The sequence below is a fragment of the Macrobrachium rosenbergii genome, chromosome 5 (assembly GCF_040412425.1).
Source record: "Macrobrachium rosenbergii isolate ZJJX-2024 chromosome 5, ASM4041242v1, whole genome shotgun sequence".
NCBI classification, from domain to species: domain Eukaryota; kingdom Metazoa; phylum Arthropoda; class Malacostraca; order Decapoda; family Palaemonidae; genus Macrobrachium; species Macrobrachium rosenbergii.
The window spans coordinates 69,594,153-69,620,321 of NC_089745.1; positions in this window are offsets into that span (position 1 = coordinate 69,594,153).

The window sequence follows — 26,169 nt, forward strand, 5'->3', positions numbered from 1 at the left end:
CCAGGGCACTTTGTTTTTCTTGCCTATATATTATATGTACGTTTGTGTACGCTTGTATACACACACGCCTCTATATATATGAATTGTATATATATGTATATATATAAAATTTTTTTTTTTTATCACACCGTGATTTATATATATAAGCTACAAATGTCGTTTAATATCATATATATGGAGAATTATCACCGATAATTTATATATATAATGAACAGGTATGGGACGCATGAACCCTTGACATGGATATAGACGTTATATCATATAAATATTATATGTATATAGCGGGGAAATTATATATATATATGATAGTAACACGCAGCTCTTGTATATAAATCACGGTATGATAAAAAATTTCATAATAAGAGCTGCGTGTTCCAAACGTACCAACGAACTATCATGGCGGAGGTGGGTCATTGCCGAGGTATATATATACTCGGTAATGATTTATACCTGTGATGGCGCGGTGGTAACGTCTACTGTCGTTGAATGGGTCCATGTCAAGGGTTCGTCCCAGTGGTATTTCATTTATCACTGTATAAATATATAAGATATTGGTAGTGAATTTGATATTAAACGACATTATATATATAGATATATAATATAATATATATATATGTATATGTATGTACCTGTTATATGTGTATTTATATGTTTGTTTGTATGTTCCAGCATAACTCTGAAACGTGTTGAGCAATTTCAAACAAGCGTATATATATATATACTTATATATCTATAAAAGAATACTTATATATGTAAGACATCACTAGTGTGTGTGTATTTATACTGTATATGTATATAAATATTGTGTGTATAATTATATATATAGATATATATATAATTATATATATGTATATATATGTACCTGTTTGTGTGTGCATGTATGTTTGTTTGTATGTTCCATATAACTCTGAAACGCATTGAGCAATTTCAAACAAGCTGATACATGACGACTTACTATCTCAAAAGAATACTTAAGACATCACTAGCATATATGTATGTATATATATATATATATATATATATATATATATATATATATATATATATATATATATATATATATATATATATATATATATATATATATATTCGATCCTGATGTGAGTCATGAATATATATATATATATATATATATATATATATATATATATATATATATATATATATATATATATATATTTATATATACATATATATATATACATATATATACACATATATATATATATATATATGTATATACATATATATATACATATATATATATATATATATATATATATATATATATATATATATATATATATATGTATGTGTGTGTGTGTATGAATGTATGCATACTTTGTATGAGCGTGTGCGTGTGCTGTACTGTACTTCCACATACTGTGTGAGATAGAAAAATCGAGAGAGAGGACAGTTTCCCTTTGGAGAAGTTTATCCATGACTCCAGTTGCATTTTACTGTCAAGTATATGTGCGTGTGTTTTAAGATTTAATTCGTTTTCAGAAAGTGACAATACTGGTTTGACGAAAATTGGCTAGCTGGTTTTTCCTCCAGGATTGCCTGACTCAGGTCTTGTAACTTAGGCCTAATGATTTATTGAATTTTCTTATATAATGGTATTTGTTACTCAGAACCGCGTTCCACGTTGTATTTTTTTTTTTTAAATAATTGTACATTATGGGATGTACTTGACCAGATTAAAACTACTTATAGTTGTGATGATAATTTATAGGTAAATATGGCGGACCAAATTCAGCAGGGAGTCATGAGACTATTGTTTTGTCTCGAATCCGTAAATTTCATGATAATTGCATTAAAAAATCATGATTATTACACAAAAAAATTTCATGGTAATTGCTTAAAACATAAATACGCATGTAATAATTTACATCCCTGTTGAATTTCAACTTCCATTATGTGTCATGTTTGTGTTCACTTATACATGTAAGGAGGTATCAGACATTTCTGTGAATATGATAACGCTATTGTTTCACGTCCTGAATTTTCACGAATTTAATATATAACTATGTAGAAATATTTGCACATTGTTTTTTAAGCTTGATGGTGGTACTGCTTTGGCTTGTATCAACAAATTGTAAATAGAATGCACTAGTAATAAAACACCCGGTTCATTTTACTCTCATTTGCCTGTTCCTATATCGTACGCGATTTCCGCGAATCGAGAATTTGCTGTTATGTAGTATGTTGTAAATAAAGTTGTGTACCAGAAAGATTGAGCATTTTGTTGTTAAAGTTAGTGAATTACAGGAAAAACCGTTTGCGTTCTCATTAAATCTCTGTGGAACGAGTAACCATGACATTTTAATGCTGCTTCCCCTAACATTTGCGAGATCATTTTTACTAATGTTTATCATTTGTACTAGGCCAATAATTTATTATACAAATGTAAACTTTATATATATATATATATATATATATATATATATATATATATATATATATATATATATATATATATATATATATATATATATATATATATCTGTGTGTGTTTATGTATCATTGTGCATGAATAACATGAATAATGAAAACATACTATGGTCAGACTGCTTCAGTAGTAACTTTCGTAAATGACGGTTGGTTAAGACAATTTAGATTAAACGAAGAGTAAATTGTAACGTTTCACTTGCTTTGCTTCTTTCACAAGCTCTCGTCTCTGTAAATAAGTATGAGGTAGAGTTCCTCATTCCAGGGTTCGATGAGTATGTCTATACTAAACGGGCTGTCGTCGCATCTCACGCGTTGTAAAGAAAGAACCAGTATATTTCCAGCACTGCCGTTGAAAAATCGATGAGGTGAAGTGGGAAAATGGCACGTAAATGTACGACTATCAAGATATCTGTAATTAATGCTAGCAGAAGTCCCTTGAGAAAACTGTGTGAGACTATCAAAAATTTTAGCTCATTCCTTTCGCAGATAAGGTCTCAAATACCATGGACGCCGAAGTCAGCATCTTGAAATAGGTTTCGGATACAAACAATTTTCATCTGTTTTCCATATATTTTAACGCAATGGAGCAGATTACACTAAATATAATAAGAAACATGAAATAACCAACAACTTTTAAAAACTAAATTCTATCTAAAATCTGGAACTGATGAAAACACTTACATGTGAAACCATATTGAAACCATCCGGGTAGGTACTTGAAACGGAATAGCCACTGCCCGTTTGGGTGAACCCCATTCCAGTTTGGGTCACCCCCTATCTCTTTTAGCCGATCATGTCTTACCCTCTCGGAACACTGGGGTGTTTTGCTTTTTGCTTTTTTCCGTCCTTTTCCATTCCTCACCTATCTCCTCTTTTTTCATCTTCTGAGAGATACCGATAGAATAATTATCTCCCTTAAGGTGCTGTCACACGAACGATTTTTTTTGGCGTCTTTTTATGCCATGCCATCAACAGTACCATCAAAAGTGTGCATGCTGTCGCGGATAGAGCCGTTTCTATCATAAACTGTGCTGTCCTCAATTACAGCCTTCATACGCATTTGGGCAAGTAATACATGCATAATATCAATGATATATATTATATATATATATATATATATATATATATATATATATATATATATATATATATATATATATATATTATGCCTGTGTGTGTGTTTATGATCTTTAACTTCGCGTCGTAGAGGAAGTTGCTAGTTTTCCGTAAATATGGCAAGAGCACGTTAACCTAGGCTTAGCGTATTTCCCAAACTGAAAACTGTTTTGTCTCATCTAAGTCAATAGAAGAAAATTTCGTTTTTAGAGTATATTACGTAATTCTCCGTTTTGTAACACTAATCATATAATTTTTAATCTGATATATATTTTTGTCAATTATTGGAGGGTATATTGTAAAGCCTTTTGAGTACACTCTTCTTAAGTAAAGAAAGATGCCAGTGTCTCGCTAGTAAGGTAAGGTTTCTTATGTTGTTTCATGTATTTCAGGATGTAAACGTATCGATAATGTCTTGTATTAACATAAATTGCACTCAAGCGTTGGATACACAGTTTCTTTAAAAAAAAATGTATCCTAACGCTTGCGAAATCATAGGACAATTAAAAACAATAGTAACAGACCTAACAATTAAATTTTTTCAAAATTCTATTGTGACAATAACGAATTTAGGAAGATATTACCGCACATGTCAATCATTATAAAGATATTCAATTAAGATATTCAATTAAGATTAATGCTTTCCGGTACTTACTCTCTCTTAAAAGGGTCCAAAACGCAGTACACTACTGCCAAGAAAATAAAGTGGAGATGTTCTCTCCCCAAAAATATTGGCGGCTCTTCGGTTTACTTCTTAAAATTTCACATTCAGTAATTTTCATTAATTTCAAATTTTAAGTAGAAACCAGTCTAGAAAATATTGACAATTACGTGTTTCTTCTAACATTTAGCGTGATTTGCTCCAGTTTGCCTTTGGAAAACTAATAAAAACGTTCTGCATGAAAAAAGTTTACATCTGAAACCTATCTCAAGAAGTTGAGTTTAACGACTTCGCTAATTACTTTTGGACTCGCAAACACGTTTATCATAGTCTTTCACCTTAGTAGTAGTATTAACAGCGCAATATGTATTTTTGGGAGAAATATACCGAATTAACAGGTTACAATATGAAATATAACGATGCATTCAGCCCGTCATCAAGCTGCTGACAACTTTGGAATTGCAGCATAAACGAATATCATTGGTTTTAGAACCAAAGGTATGGGGGTGCCGTGTGTTGGCCTGAAAAGGATAGTAATTAGGACCATAATTCGTGCAGTTCTCACTTTGGTTTGGTAAAATTAGATGACGACAAGTTTGGCCCCAAGTTTAGGTCATTGATCAGGGTGAGATTTATTGGGTTGGAGAGATCCGAGCAAAAGAATTTTGATATTACCTTAAACAAATTGCTGTGTAAGTGATCGTATCCAATTTGCATGGGTACCACGTATAGAAAATACAGTGAGGTTGATCTGAGACAGCTTCCTATATTTCATCAATTAAAATGCTTTTTCTGAGCTATTTTTTATTAAATACATTTTGCATGAGATTCTTTACTTGGTACAGCCTAATTTAAAGTGAAAAAGTTTTCGCTTTTGGTAAGAATCATTTATAATGGAAATTCCCACATTACTGCATTTGCACAGTATAAGGAAGTAAAATAATGGGAGTTATTTTTCAAACAATAAGTTTTTTTTACAGAAATGCCACACAACTTACAGTATACAGATCAAAGGAAAATCAGTTTATTACTATCAAGAAAATGTTACCTTTACGGTAGAATGTCTCTCAAAGTTTGGTCAAGTAATGCTATGTTGGATTCGAACGCAAATTTTTTTCTTGCATTGATTTGGTGATAATAATATGTGACTCGAATTATATAACCTCACTGTGCATATGTAAGTTAACGTAGTTATCAGCAGCTCCAGGAATCTTGTTATACTAAAAAAGGACCAAACATGTAAAGCTTCTGCTAAAGAACACGAAACTGCAGGTAATATTATGCTCTCTCTCTCTCTCTCTCTCTCTCTCTCTCTCTCTCTCTCTCTCTCTCTCTCTCTCTCTCTCTCTCTCTCTCTCTCTCAAGTTAAGCTAATTTTATAACAAAGAGAACTTTAATTAACAAGAATGAAATCTTGGTTGCTATAATTTTATTTTCAAGTTCACACGAGTTAAAAACTCATTTCTAAAAAGCCCTGGTACCGCATAATGTGATCAAAATGACTAGATTAAAGAACTCCTTATTGTTACAGTTTGTATCCTGCGTTATTGAGCGAAAATTTATATTGTAATCTTATTCATTTTACATAAATGCAACGGTCGTGGCAATAAGGTTATCATTGTCTTCCTCGGTATTTGCTCTGCAGTTGTATATGTGATAGTGTCCTTTCAATGATCGTAACAATCTCTCCGCTTTTGATAGCATGGATCCTTTGATCAGATTTGCTGATGACTGTTATCCGTGTTCTCTCCCAGGCACATAAGTCACAATAATACTTAAGAATTTCTAGCATTTCTTCGTAGGGTTTTGCTGGTGGCATCGCTGGATAATTTTCTTGAACCTTCTTCGTTTTGAAACAGCAGTTCCGCTTGCGAGGGCACTTCGAAAGTGAAACTTCCGTCAAGTCAAGGATAGGCGATCTAGACCTTTTTTTCTGGACCTTTCAACAATGCGTCTCTGGATTTTGCGTTTCACAGTGGCACTATTTCGTATTCATCAGGGCTATGAAAGGTTACAGTCTTTTTGGTCAGCCGTCACTTGTACTTTCTTCAAACGCTAAATTCATTTTTGATTTTTCAGGATATCAACACTGCAATTGTGAAAACCAGAATATTGCCCACACTTAACACTTTTTCATGCTTTTTTCCCCACGATCCAGATGATGTACACTTTCACGAGCTCCGTTTACAAAACAGACACTGAAATACAAATATCCTCCAGCTTTGTCTTACGTCTGACAAATACATATCCCACACATCAGTTTTCTAGTTGTACTGATATAGCAGTTAGGACACATTAATAGTTGTGATCCAGCCTTAACAGGCAAAATTTTACCTTTAGAATGTATACAAGGTCAAATTGTCTTTATGGCACAAATGTAAGCTGCCACAGATTGACCTAAATACCCAGCCCTTAAATAGTGTCATTGTTCAGTCAGAAATACCCTTATAGCCAACACAGTCCGGACGTCAAGTTCATAGACATGAACGAGAATGCACTCTGTGCCCCGTTGGTGAACTCGTTATTTGAATTAACAGACATATGAACGAGATTGCACTCTGTGCCCCTTTGGTGAACTCATTATTTGAATTAACAGACATATGAAAGAGATTTGATCGCCTGCTCTCCGTTGTAGACTAGCTGGCAGCTAAAATGTTAACGTCAGTGTTACATTACTTCCGCATTCAAGCTTATGAAATTGTATGAAAAATTGATGACTTAGCACCCATTACATTGAGCTTGAAAATTTAGTTAAATCCTTTGGGGTTAATTAAATATTTTGGTATAGAGCCTCACATAAGGTTTTCTGTGAAATAAAGAGCAAAGTGAGGGTATTTTCTGTAGATTTATTAATTTTAAAGCGTTAAATTTAGAATTTTTTTTAACATCCTCATGGTTTATAAATCCCATAATGGTGTATATTATATACATACTCCTAGCGATTCTGCAAGGTATTGAAATACTACTAAAATTTAACCTTTGTGTATTTCCTCCCGAAATGGTAGAGACGAATCCTCCAGCTCAGGGATTAAAAATCCCACACCCAGGTCTTAGTGTCTTCAGATGACAAAGAAACACTTTTTAAACAAGAACGGATTCTCAGTATTATGTTCTACAATGAATAAATATATATGTGGAATAAAGCCATGATCTAACATTAAAAGAAAAATTACTGTAGGGTCAGCGCCCCCAGAGTATAGGCAGTGCAGAACTTTAAAATGACTAGTTACGATAAAAATATATAACTAACCTATTCCAAAAATTATGCTTTCGCAGATTTTCACGATTTTTTTTTTTGCCAGTAGAATTTTTGCAATGCAGTTGTAAGTCGTATTACATTTGCACAAAGTTAGCTAAATTTTCAGAAAGTTTCATTTTTATTTCAGATATAGTTTTTTCCCTGTTCTTTTTTATTTACAAAAATGAGGAGCCATTGAAATCCTAAACAATAGACATATTTTTCCTTTGTAGAAATAAGACCAATATTTTTTCAGTGCTGTTTTTTTTTCCTTTTTATACATAAATAAAAAAAGAAAGCAGTCGTAGTGATTTTTCTCTCAAATTAAAAAATAAAAAACTGTCCGAAGTACAATGGCCGAAACCTGATAAAATGATGGACAGTAGGTGTCAAAACGGAACGTTCGAACAGAAGCAGAGACGTGTCAGACGTTTTGCATCTCTCTCTCTCTCTCTCTCTCTCTCTCTCTCTCTCTCTCTCTCTCTCTCTCTCTCTCTCTCTCTCTCTATTTCTTATATTTAGCATCAGCACTTACTGACTTCTGACACCTATATTTCTGATTTTCTTAATTTCTTTCAAGTGCTGACTTCATGACGTTGACGCAGTCATAACACTTAGTTGTCATTGCATTCGAATATGTAGTTACCATAATTTATATTTATATTTTCAATAAGGCAATTTCTTTGTGTATAGAATCTGATATGTATTGGCCGTTTCTGCGTGTTGGTCAGAGTTTTATCAACGCTCGGCGATCTCGAGTATTATTTTTTCTTGAGTGATTCAGTTTAGTCAGTGCTTTGGTCTTGATCAAGAGTTGGAAGTCTCTTATTTCTGTTATCCCTTATCTATAACCATCTCTGCAATTAAAAGGAATTTATATTACTTTCTTCAGAAGTAAGGCCATTCTTAATTTGTCCATCTCTTTCTCTTGGTGTTATGCCCTGAGATACGTAAGGATACTGAATCGTCACCCCTTTCTGAAGTGAATAGGAATTTATATCAGTTGCATTTCATTTAGCTGAATACAAACATATTTGTTAAAATCACTTTCTGGAACGATCCCTGGAATATAGTCATTGTCCTCGTAGCTTATTGTGTTCCAGATCGATAAAGCATTTACGCTCTTAGTTATTACAGCCATATGAGACTATTAAAACGAACTCCATTTGGAAGAGCGTAACAGAAGCCCCGCTTGGGAACTTCAGGAATAGTACCTCTGAGGGATATGGTTTGTGATATCTTTAGAACCCCCTGGAAGGAAATGGTGCTTTCCACGATGCAACGGATGTGATAGGTAGATTATAGGATTGAAGGAATACAAAGCCAAAGCTATATTTGGTCTCTGCCCCTTGTGCATACTTTGAATGGAGATGGCTATTGCAGGTCGTGAGTTTAGGTAAAAAAAAAAAAAAAAAAATTTTGCTTCCAGGACAGCTCAGATTTTATTTTAGCATGTCGTGAGCTCTGAGTTATATTGTGGAAGATGCAAGATACTATTTCCAATAAACAATTTAATCAGCTGTATACCATTTACAAAGAAATAACATTGGTATCTTTCAGTTCTTGCGATTTAATTACATGATTACCAAGCTATTGATATTGATCAGTGGCTAGATATAAAGGCTATAGCCCTCATTGTACATATATACATATATATATATATATATATATATATATATATATATATATATATATATATATATATATATATATATATATATATATATATATATATATATATATATATATATATATATATATATATATATATATATACATATACAGTAGTAATCCCTCAATTATCCAGATGTTCATTATCCAGCGCTCAACATTATCCAACAGCACCAGACCAGGGACTAAAGATATAAATATATATGAATTAAAAAAAAACACTCTCTGATGATTGGCAATGCTGTGTGGCCTAAAGAAATGTTTTTGTGTTGCTTGCACAGATAAAGAGACAGAGAAAGGGTTTGGGGAGTGAGGGAGGCCTGGAGAAGTTTCCTAGGTGTGGGGAGACCCTGGGCACGATGGGAGGTGAGTAGCAGTAAGGCTGTTTAAAAGAACTCACACAGAGAAAGGGTTGTTATGGAATGGTATAGAAGGTGAGAGAGAGAGAAAGAGAGAGAGAGGTATCACATACTTAAAGCCTATAACACACTCACTCTTTTCCTTTTTTTATTTTTATTTTATGCTACACAACTCTCATTTTTTTTCATGGCATGAAAGATGTAAAAATAATCAAATTTACTACCCAAAAGGTACATACGCACACACTCCGCTTTCGTTGATGGCATCAAGACAAGTATGTAAATAGCACATGTTACCAACGTCTACAGATTTGCACTATAAATATTTTTTTTTAAAGAAATGAACTGTCAACAGTGATAAAACATTCTCTTGTTTACTGTTATGATATGTTTGAAAACCATACTTAGAGTATACTAAACTTCTAATGAAATACTGTACAGCAATTCAAGCAAAATAAAAAAAAAAGGTAACACGTGATACTGAGCTAAGAAACACAAACTAACAAACACATACACACACAAAGCAAAAGAGGCATGTAGATAGAGTGCTATTGGCTTAAAAGCACTACCTCACTTGACACGTCATGAAGCATCATTTTATATTGTCATAATTTACTGCATAAGATGAAAAACAATAACATTTACAACCCAAAAGAAACAGAAACACGTAATGAAATACATCAAGCGCAAAGAGAGAGAGAGAGAGAGAGAGAGAGAGAGAGAGAGAGAGAGAGAGAGAACAACTGAGGTATTGTTTGTGTTAAAGCCTACAACACACACACTTATTCCTTTCTTTTTGTTTTATTTTTATTTTACGGTGTTCTCATTTTAATTTTACTCTATTTTCTCATTGTTTATTTTTATGTGTTTTTTCATAATTTTCATTGCATACAAAATTAATAGAACAATAAAATTAACAACCCAAAAGAGACAGAGAAACACGTTCATAATCCCCTAGCTTGTGCATGCACACACACACACACACACACACACACACACACACACACACACACACACACCACACACACACACACACACACAAACCGTGTTCTCGCGCGCGTATAATGCTTCCCTTCAGTTGAGGAAGGGACGAAGCAAGTTGCCAATATTCATGACAAAACTAATGACAAATGTCACATTAGTGTATAAATGTTTTAGATTAATAATTAATTATGAATGTGAATATTTGAGATGAAAATATCAACAGCGATAAAATATTCTCCAGTATACTGTTATGATATGAATGATAATCATATTAACGTTACCTAAATAAAAAAAAAGAGCTAAACGGTGACATCAACATTGAAGAAATGCCACATGTAGATGCAAACACACACGCACATACAAACATACAAGTAAAGCTTCCGTGATGTTATGAGGCACAGTGAAAAATCACTCATTCCACTACGGCAGAAAATTATCAACTACTTCCAGTAGTGTTCTTAAAAGGAATTTGCCTTGGACATTCGTCATTCAGAAATGCCACATATAATAAAGATGCAAACACAGGATGTTTTACACAAACACAGTTTCCATGATGGGGCAAAATAAGTAAAACAAATGAAATATGCTATGTATACTTGTGTACAATTCGATCTCAGTAACATGCCACCCTTACCATTTCGTCCCCTGTGCATGATTTCATTGTATATCTTGTGTATCATGCGAGTTGCATTTTTGATAGCCCAGATAACATTAAACTAACCCCTTCCCTCAGCAATCCCATCTCTTGTTGAATAAATGAAAGTAAAAAAAATAAAAGTAGCCTTGACTTACTGAATGAGTTTCATTTTCGATGGGTTGTACTGTACTGGGCTATGATCGTGCAGCGAATTTCATTTTCGGTAGATCATACTATACTATGCTATGCTTGTAGAGCAGATTTCATATTTGGTAGATTGCCTAGGCTAGGGTTTCAAACAAGATTACCAAACTTATGGCATATGTAACAATTCATTACCATCTCTTATAATTAACCACCACTTACTATATTGCATGAGCGCCACTTCTCAAAGAACTGACACAAACAATATTGCGTACATCATAAGCAAACGAATCGGGAAACAGCTGTTTTGGGATTTTGAGGGATTTTATTTTAGCATATGGTATGTTAGTTTACCTTTGTATGCCTGTTTTACATTTATGTGCAAAAATAAGAATAATCCCAGCAATAATCCGTTTCTTTTAGCTACTAAAAAATGATTCTCTTAATGATTTCGGTAGCAGGCCTCAATCAGCTGATTCTGAGGACATACAAATTAGCCTAGCCTACTTAAATGCATATGGTGGGTAATCAGTTTTTTTATATTATGATGATGATATAACATGATAATAATACAGTATAAATGGATTCAGTAAATAAGATATCATTTTCATTAACATTACCTTTACCTTAAATACAACTGTAATAGCCTATTTAACTTGAGCAAATGGATACCGTAAGTGTAACACCCAGCCTAGGCCAATAGTTCACACATACAGGGCCATAGGGGTTGGGTTGGGTTACCATTAGTTATCCCAGTGAAAATTAGAGCTGATCTATAGTTTTCTAAAGAAATGGGTACACAAAATGTTACCTTAATAGGAGCAAAAAATGTTTTTCAGAAATATTTTTTGTTTTTCTTACTTTTTTCCTAAATTCTGAAAGCTATGTCCGCCATTATTTGTCAATAAATTTGAAAAAAAGACAAACTTTAAATCATAAAGGACAAAAACGCAGGAACAATATTTTCAACTTAGCTTTGTTTACTATGAATATATAAAATAGTAAATAGTACCAAAAAATGCCAAAAACATTGTATGTAAAAACATAGCATAAATAAAAAAGACGTTATGAGAATGGAGCACTGAATGGACAGTGGATCAATAAAAGTAAATGTAATGAATAGTGACAAGGCAAGAGAAGAGATGAATCACCGAAGAGGAGAGGAATATCTGCGAATCCAAATTTTGTGATGAGACTGTGAAGGGGTTATTAAGTAAACTTTCTTTTATAGAAATGAAGGGTTAGCCTTTGTAAACTTATTTTTGCTGATATTTCATCCTTTTTCTCCTCATATAATCAACGTCAAACTTTGCAGAAGTTTCTTACTATCACCAACAGTTCTTTACACTTTGCAAAAATCAGCCTCTCCATACTCCATTCATGAACTTTATCTTAGCCCAGCGGCTTACACCTATATCCCCTTTCCTTTTCTTGACTTGAGTAGTTATGGGTGCTAACCCAGGCTCCTTCCAGATAAGTTTTCCCATATATATGTGGTAGATGATTCATCGCAAGTGCAATATTTTGTGCTGTACATTGTTTAGTGACCATGTAATAAAAGTACTCAAACGATAAGCTGCTCCATAGCCTCGGTGCTATAGCCTTCCACAGTTTTGAGTGTGAAACTCCTTGCTTGAGAGTACACTCAACTACAGTCCTTTTCTTATTTGTTTGCTTGTTCGTTTTTTTGTTATTTTATATTTTTTCAATTCTGTTGCAATACATTGTTGATTGGTAGGAAAATTAAATGCAGCCACTTACTGCTGGGATAAGGACAGGTAGGAGTGCAGTGGTACCTGCCATGTTTCTAAGCATGTGTAGTCGCGCTTCTGGTTCCTCTCCTTTAGTTCCTTCTGTATCTGAGTGGATTAAGCGACATACTGTTCAATAAAAAGCCTCTAAGAGGAGGTTATTGCCAACATTTATTTGCAGGCGATATTGCTCCGTATGTTTCTCTTTGCTACCGGTATCTAACTTTTTTTGGGGGCTAAATTGCATATCATTTGAGATATAAACTCCAATTAGCAGACAATGAACCACATTGTGAGTTTAACAGAGGTGAAAAATGTCTGCTTTCTCCTGGTACAGTAGATATGTTCCTCCGTAATTCAAATCGTGCTTGATTCCATAGTTTTGACTTCAGCACTCTTTACGGGCCAAATTTCCTCGGGCATAATAAACCGTATGGTATACCTTAACGTGGGCTTTAATGATGCAACTTAAAATTACATTGAAATATAGTTTCTCTAACACGAAGATTCTTACTGCATTACCCTCATGGTTCACATGGGTAGGGCATCCATTGCATACTTGTGTAATGGATGAGTCGGGAGAGCAATCACTGTCGACAAAACTCACTGACATAAACAGAAATGGTATCTCTACTTCTACTCAAATAGCACATATAGTTCCATTAATATAAAATTTGTTGTTTTAAACAACTTTAAACAAAATAATTCCAGAATACAACTTTTTTGCCGTTTTTGTCTGAAGTGAGTATATCAAAATTCATTCTCAGGGTGGAATTTATGTCCGTTTGATATAAAAAGTGTGTTATAAAAACAATTCAACAACAGTGTGAAAAGACAATTTAAATGAAATATCTCCCTTCTTAAATACTGAACACCATAATAAACTTACGAAGCAAGCCTTACTCCAGCACTGTCCAAATAAGACCAAAACCAAGATAATCTGGCAACACAGCTAGTTTGAATGATAAATCGTTGAAATTCATAAGCCACTTTTCGGCCATGTTGGAAAATTTTCGCGCTGATGGACTTTCAAGTGACTATTTCCTCTCGTGTTCATAAAAACACTTTAAAATCATCCCTGGTTTAAATACAGAGAGAGAATTTGTGTGGTGTCCGTAAGTTTAATGTCACTAGATGGCAAACATTGTGTTAACCTACTACACCATCAAGGATTTGTTAGTAGTGTGGAAGGATAGAACCGACTTCATCCTTCTAACCAGAATTGGTTCAGATCTTACTTGGAAGAAGAATCATTCATATATATATATATATATATATATATATATATATATATATATATATATATATATATATATATATATATATATATATATATATATATATATATATATATATATATATATATATATATATATATATATGTATTTATATATGTATGTATATATATATATATATATATATATATATATATATATATATGTATGTATATATATATATATATATATATATATATTATATATATTCAAATATATATATATTTCCTTTCAAAAGATCTTCTTTTTGATGTGAATGGCTATTTTTTTTCTGCCATGTGAGTTATTGCTTTTGTAGTTCGGGGCGGTGTGATACTCTTATTTCAAAAATGTTTAATGAGGGCATAAAGAGTAACAAACACAAGAAAAATATATTTTTTATATATTAGTATTAGGTTACTCTTACTCTCCACAAAAAGATGAAGTAAATAAAACAACACAATGGCATTCTGAGTTAAAATGCTATGTTTTGGGATTTCTAAAAAATCTTTGAAGTTGCATGTGAGAATGTAAAGCGAAAAAAGTATTCAAGCTAAACTTAAACCTTTTCCCATATTAGAAATACTTTCATATAATGCTGAAAACGATGTAGGAAATTCTGTCATTTGTGATGGAACAAAATATCCCTCAGTGACAATATTTTACTTTTATCTTTTTTTCTTTTTTTTTTTGTTTGTTTGCTGCTTCACTTCTGTTATCATTCTAATTCTTTCTTCTTCGCCCCACACTCATGGCCACTATCACGTGAAGATCGGTGTTCGATAGGAGCGTCCCTCCCCTACTTATCAACATCAAACAGGAACCAGGAGGAAGACGGAGAATTCGAATTTATCTTGAATTCCAGCACCAGAGATTCTGCTATTCCTTACGACGCAGCTAGAATTTTAACTGATTCCCTTCGTCCCTTTTAATGGCGTATATGATTCTCTCTCTCTCTCTCTCTCTCTGTCAGGCGTCAATCTTCATTGGCTTTGTAGTTTTGGTATTCGTATGAAGAGACGAATGTAATCCGAGGGGATTATACATTTCAGGTTACTTCCTTTGAATGGATATTGAAATACAAATTACTTGGCTCCAAAGTATTAGGGTTTCAAGCCAAAGATCAATACAGCAAACGCTTTCCCTTGCTCTGTTTCATTAAAGGTCATGAATTTTCAAAGTCTGGCTGAAAAACAATTTTTATGTCCTTTTTTTTTAAGGGTTGATTTTCATTAGATAATGGTGGATGCAGTTTTGCATGTATTGTGAAATAATTATAGATACAATACAAGTAATACTTAAGTATTGGGTACTAAAAAGTCTATATTATGTATATATATGTATACATACAAATATACATATATATAAAGCCTCTGTATATATGTATATATATAAAATAAACATGTATATATATGTATGCATGTATGAGTGTTTGTGTCTATATATTATACAAACACATACAAGGTCCATGTGAAATGTACTTATTTAATATGCTTGATATTTGCTGACAGACACACACACAAACACTCATTATATATATACAAATACATACGTATATATATACATATATAATATATTTATATACAGCATATATATATATATATATATATATATATATATATATATATATATATATATATATATATGATATACACACAGGTATGAATCGTTGGCCACAAAGAAATTGAAGCTGCTTATATAAGTTAGTCATACATGGGATGCCGGATACAAAAATTTATTGTCGTTGTTGTTGTTTCGAGATGGAGCTGGCATTAAGCCAGTATGGGCTCTTGCACATTGAGAAGTCCTTAAGCCGTTCGATGATATGAAAACAATACATTGGTCATGAATAGAAAAGGAAAAAAAAAAGTTATATCAGTGATATGAAAGTGAAAAAAATGGTCTGGTAAAATGAAAAGTTCTTCTGGTAGAACTAATAGCAGAGTCCTGGCAAGCCGTAGATAGGCAGCTAAGAAAACTGAAAAATTTTATCCTTAGCGGAAAAGCGAGAAAAAATTAAAATATGCACGGCGTTGTCGTACCGTACTGCATTTACTCAAAAATGTTACGGTGGTAAAAGAATAGCAAGACAAATTTTTTTTTTATTTTGTGCCTCAGGTGAAGGGAAAACGAGTAGCAGTGTATGTCTCTCGAGCAGAGCTGTGAGCTGTCGGCATACGGCACTCTGCTTGTGTTTGCCCCTCTAAGGAGGACTGTAGAATGTAAATGTTCAATTATGTTTTGTTTTTATCCCCCTTCAGTAAGGAGACAAAGGTAAAGTGGTAACTGCTTAAGTGGAAAGCAGAGCGATAGTTAAATGATTCGGTCGTTAGGCGGCTGAACAGAGACAGGAAAAACATTCCTAAGAAAACAGAGCAGCTGACAAAGTGATTAAGAACGAGAGTCCTATTCACCGACAGTCGTCGGAGGCGAAAGCTGCTGAAAGTTGTGGAGCTCGGCTGAGAAAATCTTTCAAGGTTTCCCTCAATTCTGCACCGGTTTTCTCGCCGATAGTCTCCACGAAGCCGCACGAGAGTCGTCTGAGATATAGTAATTCTATCCATTTTCTTCTCGTCGAGTAGGGGTTTGGATGTAGGATTACGGCAACCACAATTTCAAGATGATTTTGAGGTCTGAAGTGAGGGGGTACTGTTAGGGGAGTGGTGGGGAGGAGGTGTTGGCGTCGTTGGGGGGTTAGCTGTCTCTTGACGAGGAATGGTACCACTTTCACATGTTCAGTTTTTGTGTCCGTGTTTCTTGAGATGTCGGATGCTGGGTTGCAGGTGCTGGTTCTGGTGTCGGTTTGCCTTTGCTTTTAACTGTGCTGCGTGAACCAGTCTATCACTGCATCATTTGAACCATGCGTGATGTGGTTTTGTATAGTTGGGTCACTTAAAAGTTGTAGGTTCCATTATTTTTCAAGACACTCATTACTTTCTAGCGTCTTGCTTCAGAGTGCACAAATAGTTGGTTCTTTGTAGTGTTCCTGGTGGTGGTCATAACGCTGGCACTGGGAACTCCTGAGAGGGCAAAATATTTACTCATATGTAATGAACAGCCTTATATTCTAAGCCATACTTGGCTTGGAACTGGTGGTCTGAAGATGGGGAAAATTTTCCTTGACGATGCTTTGTTTAGTTTCACATCTTTGGGCATCGGCGATGCAAAGGAGATTAAACAAAGGTTCCAGAGGCAGCTTGATTGGCTGTGAACTAATGGCCGTGTTGAGCTTTTCATTAAGGTTTAAAAGTTGAAAGTATGTGTTGGCCTTCAGGAGGTGCACTGTTGTTGGATCCTTCAGTGTTACGTTGAAATCTCCTTGGCGATTTGGTCTTGCAGTGATTTTAATACCGGGATTATTCCACTCAGGGAGACAACTGGTGTAGGAAGTCCGGTTTTTGTACGGTAGCTCTCGAAATTTCGGCAACGGTGTCAGAGATTGGAGGAGGAGGAAATGAATGTTGAGGGGGAGAAGGGCGTGGGGAAGGAAGGGAGGGATAGGGACGTTGGAGGACGAGGAAGGAAGGAAAGTGAGAAGGAGGAGGAGAATGTATCAGAAACGATGGCTTGTAATAATTGTTTGTTGATTCTTATATATAAAAAAAAAATGCGCGAAATGTCATGAAAACATTTGAACACCTAATCTTTGAAGTGGAATGCGAATCAACGAGCGCTACTGAAAGAAGAAAAACAGGGTGTTTTGCAAAGCAACTGCACTGGGAGAGTACAAAGTAGAAAACGGTTGGAGCATTAAAGAGTGTTTTGAAAACTTGTTTTCCAAGTGTCTTATTATTTCGGATTAGGTTTGCGAGGACAGTTTTCTCTACTTTTATGTTCAAGAAAAGTGGAAGGATTGCTCGATTTTTTTTTACTTAATAACCTTTAGTAGAATACCATTTACAGATGTGCGCTTAAGAGTAAAGGGAAAATGATTTTGTTATTTATAAATTACTCGTGTTGCTGGAGACTACTTAGCTGCAAGGAAATGAGGTGTGTATCTTAAATCACTGGAACGAGGGAGAAACATTGAAAACTGTATTGGAAGGGCGGTGGAGGCGCACAGGAGGCAAGAGAATGAACATTAAGATTGTGCGAATTCAATGGGAGTTTCGAAGGAATGTTGTAAGCACTACAGAAAAGTGGTTATGATAAGAAGTTAATTCTAGAAATTATATTTCATGCTGACAGTCTCATGAATGCCAAACGTCAGGCTTGTTGATCTCTGAAAATAAATGAAAACGGTGATGAGGCAAGTACTTACGTTAATAAATATATGCGTATGAAGCTGGGAGGCTTAATACCATATTTAGTTTGGGTGATTAGATTCAAAGGTAGCAGTTATAAGAAAAGAGAATTTGATTCAAAAGAAATAACAATAATAAAGATTTGCACTGGTCAGTAAGATACAAGACTTAAATTGATCAGTAAAGCTGAAGACAAGAATTATAAGATGTTGCTTTTAAAGGATATACAAAGATTTAAAGCTTTGCCATTTTGTATGATTCGAGTAAGTCTATTTCAGGAAAGGTAGAATGAAGTTTTCAGGGTACGAATGCTTTGCCAGTAAGCTAGCAAATTGGAACTTTCAATGAAGAAGGATTATTCGGTGAATGCAGAAGATTCAAAACGCAGATATTTATTCGAAGGTGGGCAAATGGACGCCTAAGAAAATGCATGCAAGCATTCTAAACCGTTGAGACTGTTAATGGGGAAGAACTTGAACCCAAAAAGAACATTGTAATATTTCTATACATACATATATATATATATATATATATATATATATATATATATATATATATATATATATATATATATATATATATATATATATATATATATATATATATATATATATATATATATAAAGAGAAAGAGAGAGAAACGTAAAACTAATGCTAGCAGTCCAATATTGATAAGTCACGCACAACAATCAAACATCACAAGAATCTCTCAGGGCGAATGGAAGAGGTATGGACATGGAAATAGGAGAATAGGTGGAGAATTCAGGTAAAGATAAAATGGTGAGGCCAGACAAACAACTTCCAATCACCTTACATTAGTCCATGGACAAGACTTGAGTAGATCAGAGAAAGTTTCCTTTAGCAGGAGCATCAATGGAAGCTGGGTCGTGTACAGTCCCCCACCATAGAGGAATTAGATGAAGCGGAAGGGCGCTGTTGGGCTACAGAGTCATCAGCGCTCAAAGGGCAAGGTGGTTAGTTAGGACCACCTTCAGAGTGACAGCATCAGAGAGACGGTCATGAATTTACCTCCTCATTTGGCACCTGGGTTGTCATTATTGGAACGGGCAAGGCGTGGAAAACATCAAATGACACTTTACAAAACATCTAGTACGTCTCTCACTTTGTTATGTTATACTGAAATATCAAGATGGGCAAAGCAAAATGCAAACGATCAAAAGGACGTTTCAAGATGGGAAAAGCAAAATGCAAACGATCAAAAGGACGTTTGTAATATATATATATATATATATATATATATATATATATATATATATATATATATATATATATATATATATATATATATATATATATATATATATATATATATATATATATATATATATATATATATGAAAATAAGAAGGCCCATAAAACACTATTTAAACGTTGAAACCATATATTTCAGGCACTTGTTTCTGTGCCCTGTTCACTGGTGGAATATGGACAGGTGGAAAGTTACAATGGTATATATACAAAAACATGAAGGTGTGGCCTTAGGCCTCCGATGTTAAGGAGGTGGCGTTTCTTAAGAAGGAGGAGAATGACCAAATTCCTAGTGGTTTTTGGCCTCATTAGCTCCCGTTTGGTGATGGATCTGGCGGTCGCGTTTCTTGGGTCATCTTCTTCCAGGAGGGGTCTGAGGATTAAGGTGTCGATGGCGTCCGATTTCCAATGTCCTCCTGACAGGTTCATATTGTTGGTTTGATTGATGATAGCAGATTCCAGCATCTTTCTTTTGTACGGACAGCTACTCTTGAAAACCAACTCCGCCCCACTCCAGTTAATGACATGCCCTGTATTTCTAATATGTAGGAAAATTCCCGAACTCTCCGAAGCGTAACGTACTGATCTTTTTGTGCTCTGTTATTCTTTGCGAGAGCGATCTACCTGTATCGCCTACATAGATGTCATGACAATTACTACACGGTATCTTGTAAACTCCGGCTTCTTCCCTTTTTGTTATTTAAGTATACGTTAACGAGCGAACTCCCGATGGATTTGGGATAATGGAAAATGAAAGGATTATTAGAACTGAGTTGTTCGGTGGCCTTTTGGATGTTTTCATCGTATGGAAGCTTTATTTTGTTGTTGAAATCTATTTGTCTGTTGTGAGTGGGACCTCTGTAGTATATTTTATTCGCTTTGTTAATAGCCCTCGATAATGTGTGGTGGATAGAGCAGTTGCGTTAGGTGTTGGCGGATCGTGTTAAATTCTTGATCCAGGTACTCATTTGAACATATCCTAAGTCCTCTGAGGAATAAGTTGCACCCTACCATGATTTTTACGGAGACGTCGTGGTAGCTTAAGAAATGAATGTAGGAGACAGCGAAGGTGGGTTTTCTATATACTGTAAATGCATACCTGTTCTGTTTTTCTTATGATCAGTACATCTAGGAACGGCAGTTTTCCGTCCTTTTCCCATTCTGTTTTAAATTTTATGGTCGGAACTAGCGAATTTAGCCTATTAAAAAAATTCATTAAAGTCCCCAGCTATTGTCCCAGAAAGTAAAGATATCATCTACGTATCTAAGCCAGATCATATTATGGGGTTTGATAGACGACAAAAGTTCTGTTTCGAAATATTCCATGTACAAGTTTGCTAGAAGGGGTGATAGGGGACTTCCCATGCTACAGCCATATTACACTGTAGTATTACAGGAAAAGACATTCATTTTTGCCCATTATGGAACATCACAGTTTACGCCAGTTTTTCGGCTTCAACCCAGCTGTCAAGCACATCTTTAGACGGTACGAACGGCTAGTACATGGGTTACACAAGAGGAAGAATCAGAGAAATTTTCTACAAGAATGCCTACAGGAACAAGTTTCTCCCAAAATGTGCGGTTTCACGCGTTGGACATCGGCGTCAGACCATTTCCGGACTCCATCCGCACATTCCTCCAAGACAGAATACAAGCCACACACCAAGACATCTATGTGATTAGAAGAAAAATAAGTGAGCTAGCCACGTCACTTCGCCTCATGTGCAGGGATGATGGTATGTACAGATATCTTTCATATTTTGTGCTATCAGGTGCTATTGAAAACAGTGAGTCCCACTCCAGAAATTTGTGCTACAAATTAAAAAGCCTGATTAGGAACAGCGTATGGAATAATCTTGGCCTCCCCAATAATGTGCTGAATCTCTCTAACCATCCCCTCACTGCAGAAGAACAGACCATTTTAAATCTTGGAGTTTCATTCGCTCTAAAACCTGGTCCTGAGAGTAATCTTAATTTCCTAGTTGCTTTTGATAAACATTTTGCAAAAAACAACTATGACAAGAAAGAGGCATGTCTCAAAGGCATTTTGCTAAATGTCTTGGAGCAAAATAACAACAAAAATTCGCTCCCGAAAAGATTCCAAAATGCATTAGTTAGCTTAAGAAAAAGGGGGGATATCATCATCACAAAATCTGACAAAGACGGGAAAATAGTTCTGTTAGACAAGGAGGCATACATCAGTAAAGTTCAAGAACTTCTAAATGATGCGGAGACCTATGACAAATTAACGAAAGATCCCACAACAAATATTGCTGCTCAGTTTAACAAATCAGTTAGAACCATAGGGGCAATAAAAAGACATAGAATTACTAGAGACATTCAAGGTAATCAACCCCTCTCTCCCTATTTTTACGGCCTCCCTGAAAACACATAAAGATGGGATTCCTTTACGCCCCATAATATCTAGCAGGGCTCTTTCATGTACAAATTATCAAAATGGCTCGCAGACTTGTTATCACCCTTTCTAGAACCTTCTCATCCTCCCACGTCAAACATGCAGAGGATTTCATACAAAAAATTTAATAGTTTAAACATCCCCTCAAACAACATCAAACTGCTCAGTCTAGACGTCGAGTCATTATTTACTAAAGTCCCGATTGCCGACGTGTTGTCTTTCTTAGAGAGGAAGTTACAACCATATGAAGACCATTTCCCTCTTGGCATAGATAAAACTTTAAAACTTATCAACCTCTGTGTAACTAACAACGTGTTTTCTTTCAATGGTAATTTTACAAACAAAAATTTGGCTGTAGCATGGGAAGTCCCCTATCACCCCTTCTAGCAAACTTGTACATGGAATATTTCAAAACAGAACTTTTGTCGTCTATCAAACCCCATAATATGATCTGGCTTAGATATGTAGATGATATCTTTACTTTCTGGGACAATAGCTGGGGACTTTAATGAATTTTTTAATAGGCTAAATTCGCTAGTTCCGACCATAAAATTTAAAACAGAATGGGAAAAGGACGGAAAACTGCCGTTCCTAGATGTACTGATCATAAGAAAACAGAACAGGTATGCATTTACAGTATATAGAAAACCCACCTTCGCTGTCTCCTACATTCATTTCTTAAGCTACCACGACGTCTCCGTAAAAATCATGGTAGGGTGCAACTTATTCCTCAGAGGACTTAGGATATGTTCAAATGAGTACCTGAATCAAGAATTTAACACGATCCGCCAACACCTAACGCAACTGCTCTATCCACCACACATTATCGAGAGGGCTATTAACAAAGCGAATAAAATATACTACAGAGGTCCCACTCACAACAGACAAATAGATTTCAACAACAAAATAAAGCTTCCATACGATGAAAACATCCAAAAGGCCACCGAACAACTCAGTTCTAATAAACCTTTCATTTTCCATTATCCCAAATCCATCGGGAGTTCGCTCGTTAACGTATACTTAAATAACAAAAGGGAAGAAGCCGGAGTTTACAAGATACCGTGTAGTAATTGTCATGACATCTATGTAGGCGAGACAGGTAGATCGCTCTCGCAAAGAATAACAGAGCACAAAAGATCAGTACGTTACGCTTCGGAGAGTTCGGGAATTTTCCTACATATTAGAAATACAGGGCATGTCATTAACTGGAGTGGGGCGGAGTTGGTTTTCAAGAGTAGTTGTCCGTACAAAAGAAAGATGCTGGAATCTGCTATCATCAATCAAACCAACAATATGAACCTGTCAGGAGGACATTGGAAATCGAACGCCATCAACACCTTAATCCTCAGACCCCTCCTGAAGAAGATGACCCAAGAAACGCGACCGCCAGATCCATCGCCAAACGGGAGCTAATGAGGCCAAAAACCACTAGGGAATTTGGTCATTCTCCTCCTTCTTAAGAAACGCCACCTCCTTAACATCGGAGGCCTAAGGCCACACCTTCATGTTTTTGTATATATACCATTGTAACTTTCCACCTGTCCATATTCTACCAGTGAACAGGGGCACAGAAACAAGTGCCCGAAATATATGGTTTCAACGTTTAAATAGTGTTTTATGGGCCTTCTTATTTTCATATTACACTGTAGTATTACAGGAAAAGACATTCATATATATATATATATATATATATATATATATATATATATATATATATATATATATATATATATATATATATATATATATATATATATATATATATATATATATAATCTCCAGTCAAGATATCCGGAACTCCAGTTTGAACCCTGTTTTGCTTGCTGTTCCCCATCCTGTACTATCTAAGGATTCTGTTCCATATTTGCAAGTGTGTTAGCTTAAGAAGGTATAGTTATAGTGCTTGCACGTGTGTGGCACTCTTGCTTAGTGATTGTGATCTTAGTACAGTAATTTGGATAGTGCCACCGGAGCTCTATTGACGTCTCCTGTAAATATTTCCTCTTCTGATACTCTAGTGAATTATACGTTTTAAGTGGACGACCCAAGTTTACCTTAATCTCTTATTTTGATGATATTGTGAGTTTAGTCACTAATAAAACCTTTTCTGATCACCGGAGTGTAGCCCCCTTAGTCAGTTGCCATTATCTAAGTCATAATTAGAGCCCTTATCCCCACGGCTGTATGAACGTGACACAATATATATATATATATATATATATATATATATATATATATATATATATATATATATATATATGTGTGTGTGTGTGTGTGTGTGTGTGTGTGTGTGTGTGAGTGTGTGTCTTTGTGTTAGAAGAGAGTCTCTTTTACGCTCATTCTGATCTGCAAGTATGAAGTATGTTGCGCGTTTTGCAGTCGCAAAGCTGTTGAACAAGCATAGTAGTGCTTTAAGAATTAAAGTCTGATATATATGCTTTCTTCGAAGTGCACAAAATATTTGGTAATTTATAGAATTAGTATATTTTATAAATTCCTTCACCATCGCATACTTTTAGCTAGTGAGTGTGCCCCTCAGCGTCGTTGAAACACAATAGCTGATCATCAAGATTAGAGCCACCTCGACGGCAGCCTGGCTATAAAATACCTTAGGGTAAGTTGGTATGGGAATTATTTTGTATCTTTTTTTTTTTTTTTTTTTTTTGCTTACACAGATGATGACGACCTGTTATAGGATTTTCTATCTGTCAGTCTACTCCCATTAAAGTGAGTGGCTCCGGAAGATGCTGAACCTGCCAGTGTTCATCATGCTTTTCTCCATCCAGGCTGCGACTCACCACATTTGAGTGAGTTATGCAATGCTTAGGTCAGCAGCGGCACAAAGTTTTTCTGAAATAGGGTCTAAGCTGCTTACACCGGCTGGTTTCGATCTGGGTATGCTCACTAATGAAGTAAGGATGTTAACCACTCCATGATGAGAAGAAACGAGTATTTTGTTAATTGTGCATGAACGTCTCTTCCCATCCCGAACGGATTGTATTTTCGTGAACTCTCTTTCCTGTTTCTTCCCATTACTTTTTTTTCTTGTCTTTGGTGAAATCAGTAAAGGGGATTATACGATACTCCATCGTAAAACAGTGAATCTGCAGGAAAAAATGAAGTAGGCGACGTTGGTTGTTGAAAAATTGGGAGCGAATAAGACTTGTCTTCGCTGTGAAAGGGTGGTGTTGCATACTTTACAACTCAGTTTGAATATGACATTACAACAGCTTGCCTCAGCCAAAGACTTAGAAAATCATAATTTTATAAGTTCTTAATCCTGAAAAGTTGTAGGTTCATAGAGCATATGGTTGGTTCACTTGCCAGTCGTGTCAGATCGATAACTTGATCACAAACGTTACCGAAATCTTCAGATTTTTTGTACGTTTCCCCAGCCTTCAAACTTTAAGGGTCTTGATATGAGATATTTTTGGACCAAATTTAGCTGATACGTGCAATTACGCATGAACACGAAAACTTGTGAACCAAGGAATTTCATATTTTGTAAGAGGAGCTACATTATATCTCGTAACATTATTTTGAATACGCTACCGTACAAGAAAATGGGAATCAGTATTTCTTCAGAGCAAAACCTTCAAAGCAATTGTGCAAAAGATATGTATATTTTGCGGGTGGATTTTCTCTCTTCCATCCAAAGCCCTCTGAACTAAGTACCAGAACTATCGCGCGCCGTGCCGCTCATACGGGCCCACGCAACGTTTTCAGGACGTTACCTCATTACGCAGTCGCTGTTTACAGTGATGATCCTAGGACAGACACAGCAGTACTTCATGTTACGGAAAAGGATTGTATTATTTGCTATATTAGTTGCTGTTACTGTTAAAGGGAAGTTTCTTTTAATTTGAGATAATCATGACTAAATCGTTGTCAACACGGATTGCTCTGACCAATATAACTTTTATGGTTTTGATGCATTCTGTTTTTTTTTTGGTGCATGACGTAAACATTGTG